Source organism: Xenopus laevis, chromosome 9_10L (assembly GCF_017654675.1).
Source record: "Xenopus laevis strain J_2021 chromosome 9_10L, Xenopus_laevis_v10.1, whole genome shotgun sequence".
NCBI lineage: Eukaryota > Metazoa > Chordata > Amphibia > Anura > Pipidae > Xenopus > Xenopus laevis.
Genome location: NC_054387.1, coordinates 10912681 through 10926656, shown reverse-complemented (window position 1 = coordinate 10926656; position 13976 = coordinate 10912681). Strand labels below are relative to the sequence as shown.

Genomic DNA, 13976 nt, shown 5'->3' with positions numbered 1-13976 from the left:
GCCTTCCTATATATTTATCTTTATTCCCTATTAATAACATTGGGATCACTGGCCTTCCTATATATTTATCTTTATTCCCTATTAATAACATTGGGATCACTGACCTTCCTATATATTTATCTTTATTCCCTATTAATAACATTGGGATCACTGACCTTCCTATATATTTATCTTTATTCCCTATTAATAACATTGGGATCACTGACCTTCCTATATATTTATCTTTATTCCCTATTAATAACATTGGGATCATATCACTGGCCTTCCTATATATTTATCTTTATTCCCTATTAATAACATTGGGATCACTGACCTTCCTATATATTTATCTTTATTCCCTATTAATAACATTGGGATCACTGGCCTTCCTATATATTTATCTTTATTCCCTATTAATAACATTGGGATCACTGACCTTCCTATATATTTATCTTTATTCCCTATTAATAACATTGGGATCACTGACCTTCCTATATATTTATCTTTTTTCCCTATTAATAACACTGGGATCAACCATCATTTTTAACGGCCAGGTGGCAACCCTACCTGTGACCCCCCATTTGAAAGCTGGGAAGAGTCAGAGGCAAATAATTAAAAATAATAATAATAATAATGATGACAATTGAAAAATTGCTTAGAATTTGCCATTCTAGAACATGCAAAGGGAGTTATTTATCATAGGTCGAATGTTAGAGATTCTTATACCTCGAATTAACTCACAACTCGAATGGTTTGTGGAGAAAAACTCGATTCTGTGAGTTTGAGCTGTGAAACTTAAAATGAATCAAGTTTTCCAATGGAAGGAACTCAAATTATTGGAGTTTTTGGGCAAAAAAAACCCATCATGAAGGCTATCAACATCTTCAGTCCTTGAGAAAATGAATCTGAGTCCATGAAACTAAAGAAACGTGTAAACTAAGGAACCGCTCCAGGAACAGTGCGGGCTGGAGAGAGCTAGAAGCACGGAACAAGGAAGGACTGATTGCCGGTACGGGAGTGAGGCCGGAACAGAGCACTAAACACAAAGTGGTGCTTTATGGAAACACCAAGCAAACTTTGCATTTGGATAAACAGTGATTCTTATGGAAAAGTGAGTCTTCTCTGTTGTACATACATGTGAGCTTCCCTAGTAGCACAGGCAGGGCCGGATTTACATGGCAGGTGACCCTAGGCCCACTGCCGTTCGTCGCCCCTGTCCCCTCCCCTTTATTTGTGCGAATTTTCATCATCTGGACTGGAGCAATGGGGATTGGCGCATGGGAAATTTAAAAAATGATTGTATATCCAGCGCATCATCCCCTGTGTTTTCGAACCAATGTGGGTGTGGTTGGGCAGCATGCCGCCCCCCCTAAAGTCCTGCCGCCCTAGGCCCAGGCCTAGGTGGCCTTTCCACAAATCCAGGCCTGAGCACAGGCACGGAGATACATCTAACAGTGTAACTCTATGACTAGTAGTGAATATTCTCCTAATTGCTTAGTGTTCTGTAGATAAGAAGAGCTTTGCCCCCTGGCATTGCGTTATACTGAGAGCGCTGAGTGGGCAGACATTCAGTGTGGGGTTTCCTGGGCAGTGAAGAAATTGTTCCTGACACCGGACCAGTGGCACTGAATCAACGTGGGATTCCCCATCTGTCTGGTTGGTGCTACGTCAAAGGATGAGAGGAGGCAAGATGGAAGTGATGAAGCAAGAGATTAATTCAGCGACTACAGACCAACATGTACAGGGGACGGAAATGGTGTAATGTCACACTCACACTGCCAATGAGACAGATGGTAGATAGATAGACAGATAGGTAGGTAGATGGATGGACAGACAGGTAGTTGGATGGATAGAGAGAGAAAGAGAGAGAGAAAGAGAGAGAGAGAGAGAGAGAGAGAGAGAGAGAGAGAGAGAGAGAGATAATGGATGGATAGGTAGATAGATGGATGGATAGATAGATAGATGATGGATAGGTACATAGGTAGATAGATGATAAATGGATAGATGGATGGATAGGTAGATAGATGGATGGATAGATCGATCGATCGATCAATAGATATTGCCTGGAGTTGATGGAAGGTAGATGATAAATAGATAGATAAATAGATAGATAGATGGATGGATAGATAGATAATAGATGGATAGATAGATAGATAGATAGATAGATGATAGATAGATGATAGATAGATAAATAGATAGATGATAGATAGATAATAGATGGATAGATAGATAGATAGATAGATAGATAGATAGATAGATAGATAGAAGCATTGGTTTGTGCACCAGGGAACAGCAGCTTCCTGTGAGTGCAAGAAATTGTGTGCAATACTCACATACACACATTCCTGGAAAGCAATGTATATATATGTGTAGATAATTTATATCCGGTCATATTGTGCAATACACAGAGGTTAGAGGAAGTCACTAATATACAGAGAAGAATTACACCCTGAGCTGCCCATGTGGAGTCCATGCTCGGAATTCTTGGTCCGACAACCTCAGACAAGATACTGAATCCCTTTGATTCTTCTAAAACCCCTCATCCAAAAGGGATATTTAAATATTTCCACTTCCGTACAATCAGCCCGAGCAGGTTCCCACAGCAAGCCAAGTGTCACTGGATACTTTACACGAGGGACGGGAGGGAGAGCAACCCATGAATAGCCTGGGTATCACCTGTGACCATTTAAAAGGATGAGCACAGTCCAATGACAACTTCATAGAGCCCTTGGTAGGATTTGCTTACACCCAAAATGTCCTTTCGCAATAACATGGTGCAAGGGACCTACCTGGAGCATTAGAACTAAATAACTCAAAACTCAATTTTTTGGGTTTAGTTCCCCTTTAAATCTACATCATGTTTCTTCGCTCTGAACACGGTCAGATTTTTTTTTCTTTCTGTTTTTGTCGTAGAAAACATTTCTTGTTTAGCCGTTCTTATTTATAGTGGCAACACAGCAGAGAGAAGCAACACCTGCTTTGTAATTACTTGCTCTTCTTGGAAAATAGCCCAGTTATTTAACATTACCAAGAGCATTCAGTGTGTTACAAACTCAGATAACAGATCTTTACATAATTGAGATCCCCATATCTTAACAAAAATCAATAAATAAACCCTTGCTTTGCCCTCCAATAACGATTTATTATACTTTAGTTGGGTTCAAGTCCAAGCTAATGTTTTATTAGTACAGGTTTGGGACCTGTTATCCACAATGCTCGGGACCTGGGGTATTCCGGGTACCAGATGTTTTTGCAAATTGGATCTTCATACCTTAACTCTACTAGAAAATCATGTAAATATTAAATAAACGGAATAGGCTATTTTTACTTCCAATACGGATTAATTATATCTTAGTTGGGATCAAGTACAGGTATGGGTTCTGTTATCCACAATGCTCGGGACCGGGGTATTCCGGATAACAGATCTTTACATAATTTGGATCTTCATACCTTAACTCTACAAGAAAATCGTGGAAACATTAAATAAACCCAATAGGCTGGTTTTGCTTCCAATAAGGATTAATTATATCTTAGTTTGGATCAAGTACAGGTATGGGACCGGTTATCCACAATGTTGGGACCTGGGGTATTCCGGATAACAGATCTTTTTGTAATTTGGATCTTCATACCTTAGCTCTACTGTTATCCACAATGTATGGGACATGTAGAGTTCAGGTATCCACAATACCATGGGTTTTTCTGGATAACTGATCTTTCTGTAATTTGGATCTTCATGCCTCAAGTCTACTGTTAGTTGGGATCAAGTACAAGTTACTTTTTTATTATTCCAGAGAAAAAAATAATTTTTAACATTTGGATCATTTGATTAAAACAGAGTCTATGGGAGACGGCCTTTCTGTAATGCGGAGCTTGATGGATAACGGGTTTGCTGATAATGCATCCCATAATTGTAAGTGTCAGTCCACACGAGCAGATCCGGGGAGATTAGTCGCCCCATCGACCTCTTCTTCGGGGCGACAATTCCCTAAAAGGAATGGACTACATCATTTCAATCAGTCCCTGCCTCAATGGAGCTTACAATCTAAGGTCACAGACACAAGGGGTAATTTTACCAGGAGTCAATTAACCTGCCTGTATGTGTCCCATATACTGAGTTCAAGCAGCATCAATCAATCCATCATCAGAAGTTGGATGTATACGCTCAGATTGTACCACCTAAGGGAAGCAATATGGCAGCTCCCATCTGCATGTTTAACCACACATATACAGAGAAGGAACGTGCCGTGCAATGTGCAAGGGAAACAATAGAACAACTCCCTCCCATAAGTATAAATACAAACAGAAAAGGAATGATCTGTGTGCACAAGCATTGCCCTCATAAATCCTACGTATAAATAGAGTATAAATTCCCTTAAAGGCCCATCCACACAGAGAGAAGAATGAAGAACAAACAAAATCGCAATACGTTTGCATAGCCCAGTGCAAAAAAAAAACCCTGCAAACTCGCAGCATTTTATTGGCATCTGAGCCTGCAATAACCCTACTGCAGTTACTGGAACTGAGAACTTAACCGCAATAAAAAGATTTCTTGGTATTTGAAAGGAAAAAAAAAAAAAAAACAAACACAAAAGAAAAAAAAAATAATAATTTGAGACTTCCTGGAAAGCAGATCTGGCCCAGGGCCCATCAAGATTAGCAGCTACAGAAAAGGACATTCTCTCTCTCTCTGCACCACCATTTATACAGCATGTGCTCTGTGATATCGACACAGCAAAGAAAATATTTGGGGGATTTTAGAGACTACAGTCAATGATTTAGTAGACATGGCCACACGACAGGAGCAGGTCTACAAACAAACTCTAATTAGGCAAGAATGAATATAGTCTCAGTCCCTTTGTATTTATCAGTGCGTGTAGGAGCTGCCATATTTATTTCAGCCTAACAAAATAATATACAGGTTTGGGATTCGTTATCCGGAAAGCTCTGATTTACGTAAAGGCCGCCTCCCATAGACTCCGTTATAATCGAATAATCCAAATCTTTAAAAATGATTTATGTTCTCTCTGTAATAATAAAACCGTACATTGTACTTGATCCCAACGAAGATATAATTAATCCTTATTGGAAGAAAAAACAGCCTATTGGGTTTGTTTAATGCAGAAATGGTAGACTTAAAGGGGATCTATTCCTAAAAAATAAAATGGAATATAAGTGTCATCTCACTGAAATAAGACACTTTCTAAATATAATCAATTCAAAATTCTGTACAGAATAGGGGAGGAGGGAAAAGGGAGGGGGAAATGGAGAAAGGAGCAAACTGAGCATGCTCAAGCCTTAGCCCTGGAGGTTTAAGCTGAAAACAGGAAGTCTGATACAGAAGCCCACGAGTACACAATAGAAGGAAAGAAATGTGGTGTTTCTTTTGAGGACTCAGAGCAGCATTACTTTGAGGGTTTACTGGTGTATTTGTATAGACCTTTTTTACACAGAGAGAAAGGATTTCCATCACAGAGGGTAATTTTAAATACAGAGCTTGAATACATCTTCTAGGAAAAGAATGTCAATCAAAAACTGACTCCACCTACTGCAGGAAGAGAAACAGGTTGCTCAGAGGGGTGCAGAGTAACTTGATTATTTTATAAACTGTACAGAATTTTTAATTGATTATATTTAGAAAGTTTCATATTTCAGCAAGATGGATCTTATATTACATTTTAATGTTTTGCAATAGATCCCCTTTAAGGCATGAAGATCCAAATTACGGAAAGATCCGTTATCTGGAAAACCCCAGGTCTACTGTTTTAGGAGTCAGACCCTGAAGTGCAATGAACATACACAGATTAAACTTGTGTTTCAATTCGTCAACGATGTACAACAAAGGTACATCGGAAAGTTGCTTAAAATGAGATTGACTTTCATTAATGAGACTTTCATTAGGCAAAAGAGAGTTTTCGAGTAGTTTTAGTAGTTTTGCTACAGGTCGGCAATTAAAGTTCCCGATATGGAATTAAAGACAAAGTTGCAGTTAAATGTGAAGTGAAACTGGTCGTGTAGAAGTAGCAAAACTTCCAATTCCTTTTTGTTTCACTGTTTCCTGTTCTGGGAGAAAAGGCCCGGTGACTGTACTTGATGGAACTTGCTACAGATAATTATTTGTCGGATATTTGTTTAAAGGAGAATCAAAGCTACTGAGGCAGTTTTTTGCCAATAGATTAGCCACAATAGTGCAAGCTATAACACTATATTTTCAGTAGAATGCTTTACTGTACCTGAGTAAACGGCTCTAGAAGCTCTCTGTTTGTTTAGGATAGCAGCTGCCATATAAGCTTGCTGTGACGTCACTTCCTGCCTGAGTCTCTCTCTGCTCACTTATAGCAGAGTCCTGCAGCAGGTACAGTACCCGCGGTTAACCCGCGAAAACCTTCGGTACCCTGCGGGTTGCGGGTAGAAGTTCCGGGTGTGAGTATAGAAGCGGGTCGGCAGTTCTGCGGGTTTGCAGGTCGGGCCGAGGGTCTTCTAAATATCGATTTTTACTACTTTTTTCTGATCACGCCTACTACTGATGATGTCACTTCCGGTTTATGACAGCACTTCCTGATTCCTGATGGGTCAGCGGGTCGCTGATAAGGTAATTGCAGGTCGGGTCGGTAGCAGAACTCTAACTCATTTTTGGGCTCAGATTACAGCAGGGAGGGAGGGGAGCAAACTGAGCATGCTCAAGCCCTAGCCCTAGAGGTTTAAGCTGAAAACAGGAAGTCTGATACAGAAACCCATGAGTACACAATAGAAGGAAAGAAATGCAGTGTTTCTTTTGACAGAGGACTCAGAGCAGCATTACTTTGAGGGGTTACTTGTGTATTTGTATAGACCTTTCTGATAAAGCTTACTTCATTTTAGCCCTTCCTTCTCCTTTAAAGGTACAGTCGCCGTGTTGGACTGAGACCTTGGAATCACTCAGAATGGATTCTCTGCTGGGGACCTATGAGAAGATTATTCTCTACATGAACTGCTTTCATTTCAGATGATTAAATGTAACACAAAAGACTAAAAGAACACTATTAGGGAGAAATGCTACATTAGAGTAAACACAAAATCTAGCGGATCTATTAGGAGGCTGGTGTAAGCCCACCAGATGGAAGCACAGCCCTGTAAAACGGAAATAAATGGATTTTTCCATACATGTAAATATGATATACTGTAACTATACACGGTTACATACTGCATGTTGGCTTTGGAGGTTGGAATATAGTTCCTATAAATAAAGCTGCAGTGATCCATGGGGCAGACATTTAAGCTGAAACAGGGCAACAAGGCAGAGAATTACACAGCGGATAAAAGTAGGATGAAGTGAAGTCAAACGTCATGGCTCCCTAATAGACTATGGAATGGGAAGCAGTTCTACATAAAATAGAACATTTGTTGCCAAAAAAAAATAACTGGAAGGCATTGCTTGGACAGATCGAAATGTTAGAGAAGGAAACATTAAAGGGATTCTGTCATGATGTTTATGGTGTAGTTTTTATTTCTAAATGACACTGTTTACACTGCAAATAATTCACTCTACAATATAAAATTTCATTCCTGAACCAGCAAGTGTATTTTTTTTTAGTTGTAATATTGGTGTGTAGGTGCATCTCAAGTCATTTTGCCTGGTCATGTGATTTCAGAAAGAGTCAGCACTTTAGGATGGAACTGCTTTCTGACAGGCTGTTGTTTCTCCTACTCAATGTGTCTCAGTGGGACCTGGATTTTACTATGGAGTGCTGTTCTTAGATCTACCAGGCAGCTGTTATCTTGTGTTAGGGAGCTGCTATCTGGTTACCTTCCCATTGTTCTGTTGTTGGGCTTCAGGGGGAGAAAAGGAGGGGGTGATATCACTTCAACTTGCAGTACAGCAGTAAAAAGTGACTGAAGTTTATCAGAGCACATGACTGGGGGCAGCTGCAAAACTGACAATATGTCTAGCCCCATGTTAGATTTCAACATTACATATAAAAAAAATCTGTTTGCTCTTTTGAGAAATGAATTACAGTGCAGAATTCTGCTGGAGCAGCACTAATGACTCATGCGTTTTGGAAAAAAAAAATCCCATACAAATCATTAGGCACCACAGGTCACTCACCCTGGGTCAATACTACTCTATATGCCGGCCGGCCACCTTTTCCAGTGCGCTGAGCCGATTATAAAAAAGCACATGCAGTCATCTGAGAAAATGCTATGTACTGTGCATTGGTGATGTGTGGGTTCCACAAAATTGGACCACACCCAACCCTGCAATTATTCAACATGCCCATCTCAGACATCATGAAGGGGGCAGGGTAGTCTCCTATAAATTCCGGCTGCCAGAGGTAGAAGAAGGGCATAGTAAGGTTTCAGGCAGAAGTAAAAGTTTGGCCCAAACATGCCCACGACCCACAAAGCATGTGCGGTTGTCATGTCAATAAATTAGGGATGCACCGAATCCAGGATTTGGTTTGGGATTCGGCCTTTTACAGCAGGATTCAGATTCGGCCAAATCCTTCTGCCCGGCTGAACCAAATCCGAATCCGAATCCTAACCTGCATATGCAAATTAGGGAGGGGGAGGGAAATCACATGACTTTTTGTCACAAAACAAGGAAGTGAAAAATGTTTTCCCCTTCCCAATAGAATAACCACCCCAAATGTTAGGGTTCCTTCTCCTTCAGATTTGGGCGACTAATCTCCCTGAACTGCCTTCCCGTCGGCTAGAATGTAAATTGCCGGTGGGATGGCACTCTGAGCCTTCGTTTTCTGGAATCGCCCGAAGTTTCTTCGTGAGGACGAAGCGCTCAGAGTGCCATCCCGCCGGTGATTTACATTCTAGCCGACGGGTAGGCAGTTTGGGGAGATTAGTCGCCCGAAGAAGAATCTCCCTGAATCTGAACACGTGTCTCTGCCCTAAGGCTTTATTATCTCTGAGAGCACAGGCAGCACAGAAGTTAAAGGAATGAGGGTCTAAGCGTGGGGATTACTAAAATCCAGTATTCATGCCCCATCCATGGTTGTGTCTATTGCATGAGGCTCCCTAAGAGTTATGGCACATTTTAGCTATGATTTCAAGCAAAGATACAGGAAAAATACTTTCTGTCTCAGGTAGTCATATCCAGCACTTCCTTATGCCATTAGCCACCATTCATTCATCCAGACAGACAGACAGGCAGTTGGCTCCAGGGTTCATATCTATCCTGAGGAAATGGGTGGAGGCCTAACATAGGGATAAGGAAGGGAGAAATGGCTGGACATATACAAATAAAACAAGCAGGGAAGTGGGCAGATTTTAAACTACAGAAATAAAACAAAATTAAATAAAAAAAAAGTGAGTGATGTGAAGGTCAGAGGCTGGTTTATTTTTAAATCCCACATTCTTTGTTTGCCAAAGAAAATTCAGGGGACAAACAGCAGATTATCTTGTGCGGTTCCAACAGGTGGTAGAACTTCTTGTGCACATACTTAATCTTGCTCTGTACCAGCTGGCACGGGGACTACATACCAGACTGCATGAAACCGACATTTATCTTGTTGGGAAATGCTGATAATTCTGAGCAAACGATAAGTATAATTTTTTTTAATATCCTTTATAAGGAGAGTGAAAGCCATAAAAATTACCGTTTCCACTACCAGTGAGGCAAAAAGGTTCCTCCCCCCCCCACAACTTAAAAGGGTGGTTCACCCTTAAGTTAAGTTTTAGCTACAGAATGGCAAATTCTAAGCAACTATTCAAATGGTCTTCATTATTTATGTTATAGTTTTTTTGGTTTTTTTTTTTAATTATTTGCCTTCTTCTTCTAACTCTTGCCAGCTTTCAAATGACCCCATCTAAAAAATAAACAAATGCTCTTTAAAGGAGAACTAAACTCTAAATATGAATATGGCTAAACATGCCATATTTTATATAATGAACTTATTGCACGAGGCTAAAGTTTGAGCTTGTCAATAGCAGCAATGATCCAGGACTTCAAACTTGTCACAGGGGGTCACCATCTTGGAAAGTGTCTGTGACACTCACATGCTCAGTGGGCTCTGAGCAGCTGTTGAGAAGCTAAGCTTAGGGCTCGTCACTAATTATCCAGCAGAAAATGAGCTTCCCCTGTAATATAAGCTGATGCTACAGGGCTGATTATTAAATTCTGATGCTAATTGCACTGGTTTCTGTGCTGCCATGTAGTTATTATCCATATTAATTACTAATCAGCCTTATATTGTGACATTTCTATTCTATGTGTACTGTATATTGTGAGTGGCTCCCTAAGCTCAGTAAGTGACAGCAGCACAGAGCATGTGCAGTGAATCAGCAGAAAAGAAGATGGGGAGCTACTGGGGCATCTTTGGAGACACAGATCTTTACTGCTAAAGGGCTGTGGTTGCCTTGGGCTGGTACAGAAGCACAAAACATAATATATAATAAATATAAAATAATATAGAATAAAATATTTCTAGCTACTTCTTTAGTTAAGCTTTAGTTCTCCTTTAAAGCTACACTTTTATGGTTATTGCTACTTTTTACTACTCGTCTTTTTATTAAATTAATCTCCTATTCCAGTCTCTCGTTCAATTTAATGCATGGTTGCTAGGGTAATTTGGACCCTAGTAACCAGATGGATGAAATTGCAAACTGGAGAGCTGCTGAATAAAAAGCCAAATAACTCCAAAACCATAAAAAATAAAAAATGGAAACCAATTGCCGATTGCTTCAGAATATCACTCTCTATATCATACTTAAAATGACTCAAAGGTGAACACCCCCTTTCAAAAGCCTCACCAAATTTCAGTCAATTCCAACAAGACCTGGCAGCCATCTTTGTAAGTCGCGGCATTACTTATTTACTTTCCCAAGTGCTTAGTTCCTCCAGCTGACAATGGGGCATGTGCAACTGCTGAGCTATAAGAATTGAAAGTGCCCCATGCCTAGGGCTGGAGTAAGGGGCATCCTACCCCTGTGAACTGAGCAAAGAAAGCAGAATTTCCACTGCTGAATTGTGCAGAGTTATTATGGGGAAATGCTTGCAATTTAGCTTTCCTTATAAAGGGCTTCAGTTTATTCCTTAGAAGAAGCATATATTGGCAGCCGGGAGCATTAAGTGCACCGATGGGGAGCGGCACAAAGCTGCAGGATTCTTAAAAGGCCAAATGGATTCTTAGAAGCCGTCTTCCAAGTAGGAGCAGGAGCTCACAGTGTATCTAAAATTATCAGGTTGGCATTTGCTATTTAGTAACAGGCATCAGCTCGCTTTCAGATGCCACATCTAGGAGCTCGACATCGATTTCATGGCAAACCCTCATCCAAGTGCAGTTGCTGAGAGGACAAAAGCATTGATAAAAAAAGCAGTGAGATCGGTCAGACAAGAAGAATTGTCTCTTATGAAATTTTATTTCAAACGGATAAGATTGTGGAGGCTATTTTAGCATAATAAATAGTGGTTTTGCAATTAAAAATCCGCCGTAAGTTGTAGTTTGATAATATTTGCACAGCGTTAGGTTGCCTACCCCAATAATACATTATGTTTTGAGTAGCTGCGGCCACACAAATGGAAGATACAGGAATGGGACCTGTTATCCAGAATGCTCGGGACCTGGGGGTTTTATGGATAATGGATATTGTCACAATCTGGATCTTCATGGCTTAAGTCTACAAGAAAATCATGTAAACATTAAATAAACCCAATAGGCTGGTTTTGCCTCCAATAAGGATTAATTATATCTTAGTTGGGATCAAGTTCAAGCTACTGTTTTATTATTACACAGAAAAAGGAAATCATTTGTAAAAATTGGGGAGTCTATGGGAGAGGGCCTTTCTGTAATTCTGAGCTTAATGGATAACTGATCCCATACCTGTACAAAAGCAACCTAGAATAGCTAGTCACCGGAACTGCTTTGACTGTAGGGAAGCAATTTCCTGTGGTTTAGCCGGATTGCCACAAGTTTTATTTGCGGTGACTGTAATGTTATTAAATGGAAAATCTTTTTTGGGAGATTTGCCGCCAGTTGTAGTGAAATTAAGGGTCGGGAGACAATCTCCCCATGTGCCATCACCCTAAATGGAGTGAGAAAGTTAAAAATGTGCTCTGCAATGGTCTTAACAAGATTACATATATAAAAAAATTGCCCTACTATAATTCCAGGGGTACCCAAGGCACAAATAAGCACTCACCCCAAATCTCCCGCTAACTGGCCTTCAGTCTGGGCCCCTTACAAGGTTACATATATATAGAAACATTGGGGTAACAGTCACCCTGCTATAGTTCCAGGGGTACCCAGGGTACAAATAAGCACTCACCCCAAATCTCCCCTTAACTGGCCTTCAGGCTGGGCCCCTTTAGCTCATAACAAGGTTACAGATATATAGAAACATTGGGGTAACAGTCACCCTGCTATAGTTCCAGGGGTACCCAGGACACAAATAAGCATTCACCAAATCTCCCCCTAACGGCCTTCAGGCTGGGCCCCCTTAGCTCATAACAAGGTTACAGATATATAGAAACATTGGGGTAACAGTCACCCTGCTACAGTTCCAGGGGTACCCAGGGTACAAATAAGCACTCACCCCAAATCTCCCCCTAACTGGCCTTCAGACTGGGCCCCCTTAGCTCATAACAAGGCCCCCATCGCTCATGAAGTGAGCTGAACCGGAAACCAAGGCAAGAAACAAGCCCGTGTCAGTGGGTGGGAGAGGATGCTTCTCACTGTACTTCGGAGAAGCGTGTGAACTCTGTTCAAAGAAGGGTCAGCCTTTACAGCAGTGTTTCTTGAAAAGGAAGTCGCCTCTAAGCACTCTGGGAGATTTTGCACTCGTCATATTATGGACTGCATCGCAATCACACCAATAACACATTTTCCCATAAAAATTTAAGACCAAAAAAAAAAAAAAAAGAGATGTGAAATGAGGGAAAACTTACAATGAGCAGGTGTAAAATTGAGCTTAAATAATTTTGTGTATTAAAGGGGAATTCCACCCAAAACAGTTTCATATTGAGAGAAAAGATGAAGTTCACCTTTAAGTTAACTTTATGTATGTAACAGAATGGCCAATTCTAAGTGGCTTTCCCATTGGTCTTCATTATTTTTTTTCTATGGTTCTATATTTATATATTTTCTATAGTTTCTTAATTATTGGCCTCTCTCTTCTATATCTTTCCAGCTTTCAAATGGGGGTATCTGGCCTCCGCTAAAAAAACAAATGCTCTGTAAGGCTACATTTATTGTTATTGCTACTTTTTATTACTTATCTTTTTATTGAGTCCCTCTCCTATTCATATTCCAGTCTCATATTCAAACCAATGCATGGTCGCTAGGGTAATTTCGACTCTAGCAACCAGATGGCTGAAATTACAAACTGGAGAGCTGCTGAACAAAAAGCTAAATAACTCAAAAACCACAAATAATAAAAAATGAAAACCAATGACAATTTGTCTCAGAATCTCACTCCCTACTCCATCTCAATTTATAGATGAACAATCCCTTTAACTTTTAGTATTCTGAGACAATTTGCAATTGGTTTTCATTTTTTATTATTTGTGGTTTTTGAGTTATTTAGCTTTTTGTTCAGCAGCTCTCCAGTTTGTAATTTCAGCCATCTGGTTTCTAGAGTCAAAATTACCCTAGCGACCATGCATTGGTTTGAATATGAGACTGGAATATGAATAGGAGAAGATAGAATAGAAAGATGAGCAATACAAAGTAGCAATAACTATACATTTGTAGCCTTACAGAGGATTTGTTTTTTAGATGGGGTCAGTGACCCCCGTTTGAGAGCTGGAAAGAGTCAGAAGAAGAAGGCAAATAATCCAAAAACTATATATATATATATATATATATATATATATATATATATATATATATATATATATATATATATATATATATATATATATATATATATATATATATATATATATATATATATATAAAAAAAAGAAATAAAGACCAATTGAAAAGTTTCTTATAATTACATATTCATTCATTATATTTTCAATAGTTTTCCAGATGGAGTTCCCCCTTTATTTTTTTTTTAAAACCAGA

At 39.7% G+C, this 13976-nt stretch overlaps 1 protein-coding gene across 1 annotated transcript in view; it reads right to left on the bottom strand.

Moving 5' to 3' along the window:
• ptpn1.L (protein tyrosine phosphatase non-receptor type 1 L homeolog) overlaps window positions 1-13976 on the bottom strand; it is a 47322-nt gene that overhangs the window by 17227 nt on the left and 16119 nt on the right.